The sequence below is a fragment of the Ipomoea triloba genome, chromosome 12 (genome assembly GCF_003576645.1).
Source record: "Ipomoea triloba cultivar NCNSP0323 chromosome 12, ASM357664v1".
In the NCBI taxonomy this organism is placed as follows: Eukaryota; Viridiplantae; Streptophyta; class Magnoliopsida; order Solanales; family Convolvulaceae; genus Ipomoea; species Ipomoea triloba.
In genome coordinates, this window is record NC_044927.1 from 15,812,977 (window position 1) to 15,819,510 (window position 6,534).

Genomic DNA, 6,534 nt, shown 5'->3' on the forward strand with positions numbered 1-6,534 from the left:
GACGGACAAGTCACTGGTGAGTTCGTCACCAAGGGAGATAAGCTAACACTATATAAAGACCGGGTGTTGGCAGTGCTGCAATAGTTTGAAGCTTACCAACTCAGCCATATCCCGAGGGCCGACAATGCCGACGCTGACATGCTGTCGCGGCTGGTTCATGAGGCTCCCGAGCATATTTCAAAGATTTCCTGCATTTTAGAAGCGACCATGCCATACATAGAGTCGTTCGAGGTTGAGCCGATTGAAGTCGAACAAGATCAGTGGATCACCGACCTGAAGGAATATTTGCAGGATGGAAGGTTACCTCAGGAGGAAGATCGGGCACCAAAGGTAAAACTTCGAGCGCCGAGATTCCAGATCGTGGAAAATCGCCTGTACCGGCGATCTTATGGGGGCCCGTTGATGAGGTGCCTAAGCGCGTTCGAGGCCGACATTGTAATGAAGGAGCTACACTCGGGCTTATGCTCGGCCCACCAGGGTGGCAGGTCGTTGGCCCGCCGGATAATGTTGCTGGGATATTATTGGCCGTCCATCCAGTTGGATTGTGAAAACCTCGTCCGAGCATGCGAACCGTGCCAAAAATTCACAAAGACCCCAGGTCGTCCAGCTACCTTCTACCAGCCGGTCAGCACCGCGATCCCATTCGCTCGCTAGGGGGTGGATATCATAGGCCCGTTCCCAGTGCTGGCGGCTCGAAAGAAGTTCGTGATAGTAGCCATCGATTTCTTCTCAAAATGGATCGAGGCGGAGCCTTTGGCGACAATAACAGCTCAACAGTGCGCGCGCTTCGTGTGAAGGAATATCATTGCTCGGTTTGGAGTCCCCATGCACTTGATCACGGACAATGGGAGGCAATTCGAGAGTCAATATTTTCAAAACTTCCTGGCTACGGTTGGCACGAAGTCCATCCGATCATCCGTAGCGTACCCCCAAGGAAATGGGCAGGTCGAGAACGCGAACCGAACGATCTTAGATGGGCTGAAGAAAAAGTTATTTGATGCCGGTCAGAGCTGGGCGGACGAGCTGCCGTATGTACTGTGGGCATACCGAACGTCTCCCCGGGAGGCTACCAAAGAGACCCCCTTCGCACTAGTCTATGGTGCTAAAGCGCGTTTGCCGATTGAAGCATGGATCCCGACCTCGCGTGAACGGGGCTACCGTGAGGAGGACAACGAGCGAATGATGATTGCTGAGCTAGACGTCTTAGAAGAGAAAAGAGAGGTCGCGGCTCGGCGGATAGTTGAGTACCAGAAAAAGATAAAGCAAACCCGCGACCTAAAAGTCCGACCAAGATATTTCCAAGTCGGGGATTATGTCCTCCGTGAGCGAAAGGCGAGCCGACCAACAAATGCGGGAAAGTTTGCGTAAACTTGGGAGGGACCATATGTCATCTCTGCCGTAATCCGACTCGACACTTACAAGTTGGAAACTACTACGGGAAAACCAGTAGATCGGATTTGGAATTCGGAGCATCTAGTCTTGTTCCATCATTAGTTAGGGTGATCGGTGATGTACTTGGGCCAAAGAAGCCCCTCAAGTAATGATCTGTGTTATCTAATGAAGGTCTTTTGTTCTGATTACATAGAAATCGCCACCCCTAATCCAGTAGGTCAGCCGACCTTATGGCCCTTCGAGGCCGATGGGAGCAAGGTGCCCATCTCGGGAGTAAGGTGGCCGATCTGGTAGGTCAGCCGACCTTATAGCCCTTCGAGGCCGATGGGAGCAAGGTGCCCATCTCGGGAGTAAGGTGGCCGATCTGGTAGGTCAGCCGACCTTATGGCCCTTCGAAGCCGATGGGAGCAAGGTGCCTATCTCGGGAGTAAGGTGCTCGATCTGGTAGGTCAGCCGACCTTATGGCCCTTCGAGGCCGATGGGAGCAAGGTGCCCATCTCGGGAGTAAGGTGCCCGATCTGGTAGGTCAGCCGCCCTTATGGCCCTTCGAGGCCAATGGGAGCAAGGTGCCCATCTCGGGAGTAAGGTGCCCGATTTGGTAGGTCAGCCGGCCTTATGGCCCTTCGAGGCCGATGGAAGCAAGGTGCCCATCTCGGGAGTAAGGTGCCCGATCTGGTAGGTTAGCCGACCTTATGGCCGTTTGAGGCCGATGGTAGCAAGGTGCCCATCTCGGGAGTAAGGTGACCGATCTGGTAGGTCAGCCGACCTTATGGCCCTTCAAGGCCGATGGGAGCAAGGTGCCCATCTCGGGAGTAAGGTGCCCGATCTGGTAGGTCAGCCGACCTTATGGCTCTTTGAGGCCGATGGGAGCAAGGTGCCCATCTCGGGAGTAAGGTGCCCGATCTGGTAGGTCAGCCAACCTTATGGCCCTTAGAGGCCAAGGGGACGGAAGAAGCCCGTGTAAGCGTTGATTGACGTTGAGAGCATTTTGGAATCACAAATAAAATGAGGCGACAACGAAAAGGAATTTCATAAAACCGATGTTAAATGCTCGGCACAACGCGGGCCGAGCTCCACCAGTTCAACATTACAAAATATTTTTTCTTTTTCTTCGCCGGTTGATCACTTCGAAGGAGCCGGGTCGGAGTAAGGCTTGGGGCCGGGGTCGGCTACTTCGCTGGGAAGTAGGGCCAACACCTCTGGGAGGTCAGTCTCCTCGAGGCCTTCGGTCAAAGCCGTCTGGTCCTGCTCTTGCATAGCGCGGCAGCCGGAGGTGAAAGCCCACTGCCCGTAGATCCACACCAGTTTGTCCCCGACCTCCGTGTTGACGAAGGCTGTGAGGAACTCCTTTGCAATAGCCTCATCGGTGCATACGAACCGAGCGAGGCTGCTGGCGTCTTTCATCTTCTCTATGGTCTCCTTCTCCGCCTTCTCCGCCTTTTCAGCTCGGCCCTCCGCTGCGGCAAGCTCCTTCTCCAGCTCCTTGATCTTGACCTCGGTCGAGGAGACCTGCTTCTGGAGTGGCCCGATCTCTTTCTCTCAGATACCCTCTAGGGCCCGAGCCCGGCAGAAAAGGTTGGTCGTGGTGTGGGTCAGCTGAAAACACGAAAATTCAAATGTTTATTTCCGAGCTTGGGCTGTTGAAAGATTTGATCAAATCAGTAGCTTACCCAGAGAATTTATTCGGCAATCTGCTCCCCGAGGCGGTCGCAAGACCACTCCATAATGGTCTCTATGCCCGGCACCTTGTCCCTTATCCGATCTACTAAGGCCGCGGCCAGGGTGTCCCTCTCGTGCAGGCCCTCTTGCAGCTCATAAGATCGGCTGCTTGACGAGCGCTTCGTGCGCTTAAGGGTAAGGACCTCCTCGACTTTGGGCTCCTGCCTCTTTTCCTTCCCCCCGCCGACTCTAGCCGTGAGTGACTTGGAGATCGGAGGCAGTGGCACTACCCGACGGGGTGTCAGTAGGCGTCGGGGTGGATATGTCGATGACTGGAGGATCGGAGGACGGCTTGGCGGCGGCAGCCTTTTTCCCCCCTAGAGCAACTTTAGCTCTGGGAGGGCGAGGGGCGGCCGGGGCGGCGACGAAGGCCTTGTCGAGCACCATGTCTGCACACAAAAAAGAGAGATAAAGAGATTAGCTTCTCGATGGTCGGATCGCTCTAACCGACCCTAGAGGGTTAAAGGTAAGCGTGAGTGATCCTAGTGACCTTGGCTCAGGTTGGCCGGGGTAACTCTGACGGCCTAGGCAGCGACTGGCTTTGGTTCATACTTTTCGCTTTGGCTATAGTCTTGGGGCTCGAGGTTGGCCTTCTTGTAGCTCTCGGGGGTTCAGAAGATGAGGTAGTCGTATATCTCGGAAGAGATTTTCGCGGCTGCGTCGGTTAGAGCTCGGGTCCGTTTAGGGAAGGTATACTTGGTGAAGTGTGTCGACAATTCCCGGGGGACCGGCAATTTCCACTTGTACTCGACCGAGAGAATCCGATTCTTCCACCCCTTGTTACTGTCAGGAACGTTAGAGAGAGTGCAGTGGTGGCCTCGAGACTGAAGCATTAGGAAGCTTCCTCCGTGCTTTGCCGAGAGCGGCCTGACGGCGTACAGAAAATTGAAAAGCTCAACCGTGCATACTAGCCCGTGCCGAGCACAGATTTGCGGGAAACACGTGATCATTTGATGCGCGTTGGGAATGATCTGCCCGGGGAGGACCTCGTAGTACCGCATGAAGACGAGAAGAAAGGGCGAAAAAGGAAACGTCAACGGCGCCTTCAGGGAGTCTAGATGGATCCCGAGCCCGAGGTGGCGATTGATTACGTTACCGAGAGATCGGCTGACCTTATAAGGTATTTTATGCAGAAGCAACAAGTGAATCTCGTCGACCTCGGCGCGGGTGAGCAAGCATTCTTACCGACGGGCGCCCTCGCTGTTCAAAAACAGCATTTTCTTCTGGGGAGCCTTCGGTTCTACGCTCGGCGGATCGGCGTCAACTGGGTTCGAGGCGGGCGAACTGGCTTCGCCCGGGGCAGCCAACGTCTGTCTCGAGCTTCTTGAGGTCGGCTGCGCAAACCCATGTACTAACGAAGCGGCGACGTCCTCCATGGTGTGGTGGCTGAGGTGCGGAAAAAACGCCGTGATGACCACCCGAGGTGATTTTCCTTGGTCTGAGGTGCTCGCCTCTCCGGCTGGGGTCGGGGTTCGCAACGGACCTTCGTGCTCGTCGTTATCGGCAAAGACGTGCTCCACTTCATCGATTTGGTCGAAGGTGGAACCCCCGGTCGAAGGAGTGTAAGAATCGTTCCCTACTTCTTCCCCTTCGTCGTAGTCCTGACCGGAGATATTCTGGCTATCCGAGTCCGACATTTTAAATTCCTATTTAAGCGAAGGGATGGGGGTTCAGCGATTTGGTATGGGCTCCCTTAAAGAGAAAGAGCGGAAGACTTACCGAGTGTTGAGACGTTAAGCAAGGGCGCACACTTCGCGGTGTAGATGGCAGGAGCTCTCATTTCGTCTCGAGAAACTCTGATCTCAGGGGAAAGTTTGGTAGCAGAAAGTGAGCTTCGAGGGTTGGGGATGCCTATTTATAGGCGAGGCGCGCGGAAGGCGAACCGTTGCTCGGTGTGACGGTTCTCTTTTCGAGGTCTTTCCCGCCAAGCGACATGCATCCGTGTATGGATGTCCACCGTCTTCCCGTGTGACCGCGTGCAAGTGGCGTCGCGTTAAGCGATGGCCTGGTCAGCTGGGGATAGCTGTTCACCCCGAACCATTCCTATACATTGCGATCGTCGCGCTCTTGGGTGAGGGGGCTAGATGATAGTATAAATACACACTTACGCCGGTCGGTTAGGTAGATCGGTAGGTCAGCATCTCGGCCCGAGTAGTTTGCGGTCCGACCGCCTCAGACCGGTCGAGACTTCGTTCGGTTAGCAGAGGTCATGTCGGGGCTGCCACGTGCTCCATCCCGCTTGGGCAAGGAGCGAGGTGGACGCATGCGCGCCACGTTTTCGCCATGCCGGAGCCCCGGAGACCACGACTTTCCCCTCTTATAAATACCGCATTAATGAGGAGAGAGAGGGATCTTTTCGGCTAGATTCGATACTAAGTCTTGAAGTGTGCTCGGACAGTAGGAAAGCCCACTGCCGACCCGCCGAGCCCTTCGAGCCCTTGTCACGTTGTAACTCGGACCTCGATTCCTTTGGTTATAATAAGATATCGTTTTTCCCGTTTTATATCCGTATTGTCGTATTTAGCATTATCATAACCCTTTAAATATAACAAAATTGCCTGTGGGCTAAATTTCATTATATAACACAGAGTTAATTACAAAGTTTTTTTTGCCTAAACTTTATGTGATTAATCCTTAATATGTAATTTCAGTAAATTAAAGATGTTGTAGCTACTCTTTAATTGATCAAAACTGAACATAATCACAATGGCAAGGGTATTTAAAGCCTAATCAAACAAATTAAACCAAAACATGATAGACAATCCTTAGTTATACTCCCAGGAAAGTTGGTTGGTGCTAAGGCTCCATTAAAAACAACCTCCTTAGACCAAGTAGCTTCACAAGGGGACTAGTAGCAATATGGCGGTTTGAGCCAGCAAGGCGTGAAAGGCAGAGCCATGGAACTAGTATTCCTCCCCAAGAAACTTCCATAAATCATGTGTTTTCATATTTGAAGTAAAATTGTTTGGTTGATCTATATAAATGTAGATTGACCTAAGGATAAGGCTTTAAATAGGGTAGTACTATGAAGAGTTTTATGTACTTTATGTGCTTTGAAATCCTCCAAAAGAAGTGGAGTGTTGATTGAAACAGTAAGAATATGCATAATCTATTCTTAAAGGCACTAAATTCACCTAAAAGGTACTAAATCATCCTAATAAGCAATTAATTCAATCCTAAAAGGCTCTAAATTCAATCTTAATGAACATGCTTTTCTAAAGGCATAATTATAACAATCAAATAATATAATTAGTGCAATAAAAAAAAAACATATATAGCATGCTCAGATTATGCATTTTACGAACTCAAACTCCACAATTAAATATTTAAATTGTAACACTGAATACAATTTAAATCGAATATTCAATATTAAAATTAAAATTCAAAAAAATTAAAACTTAATAATTTGTTCAAAATTGAATA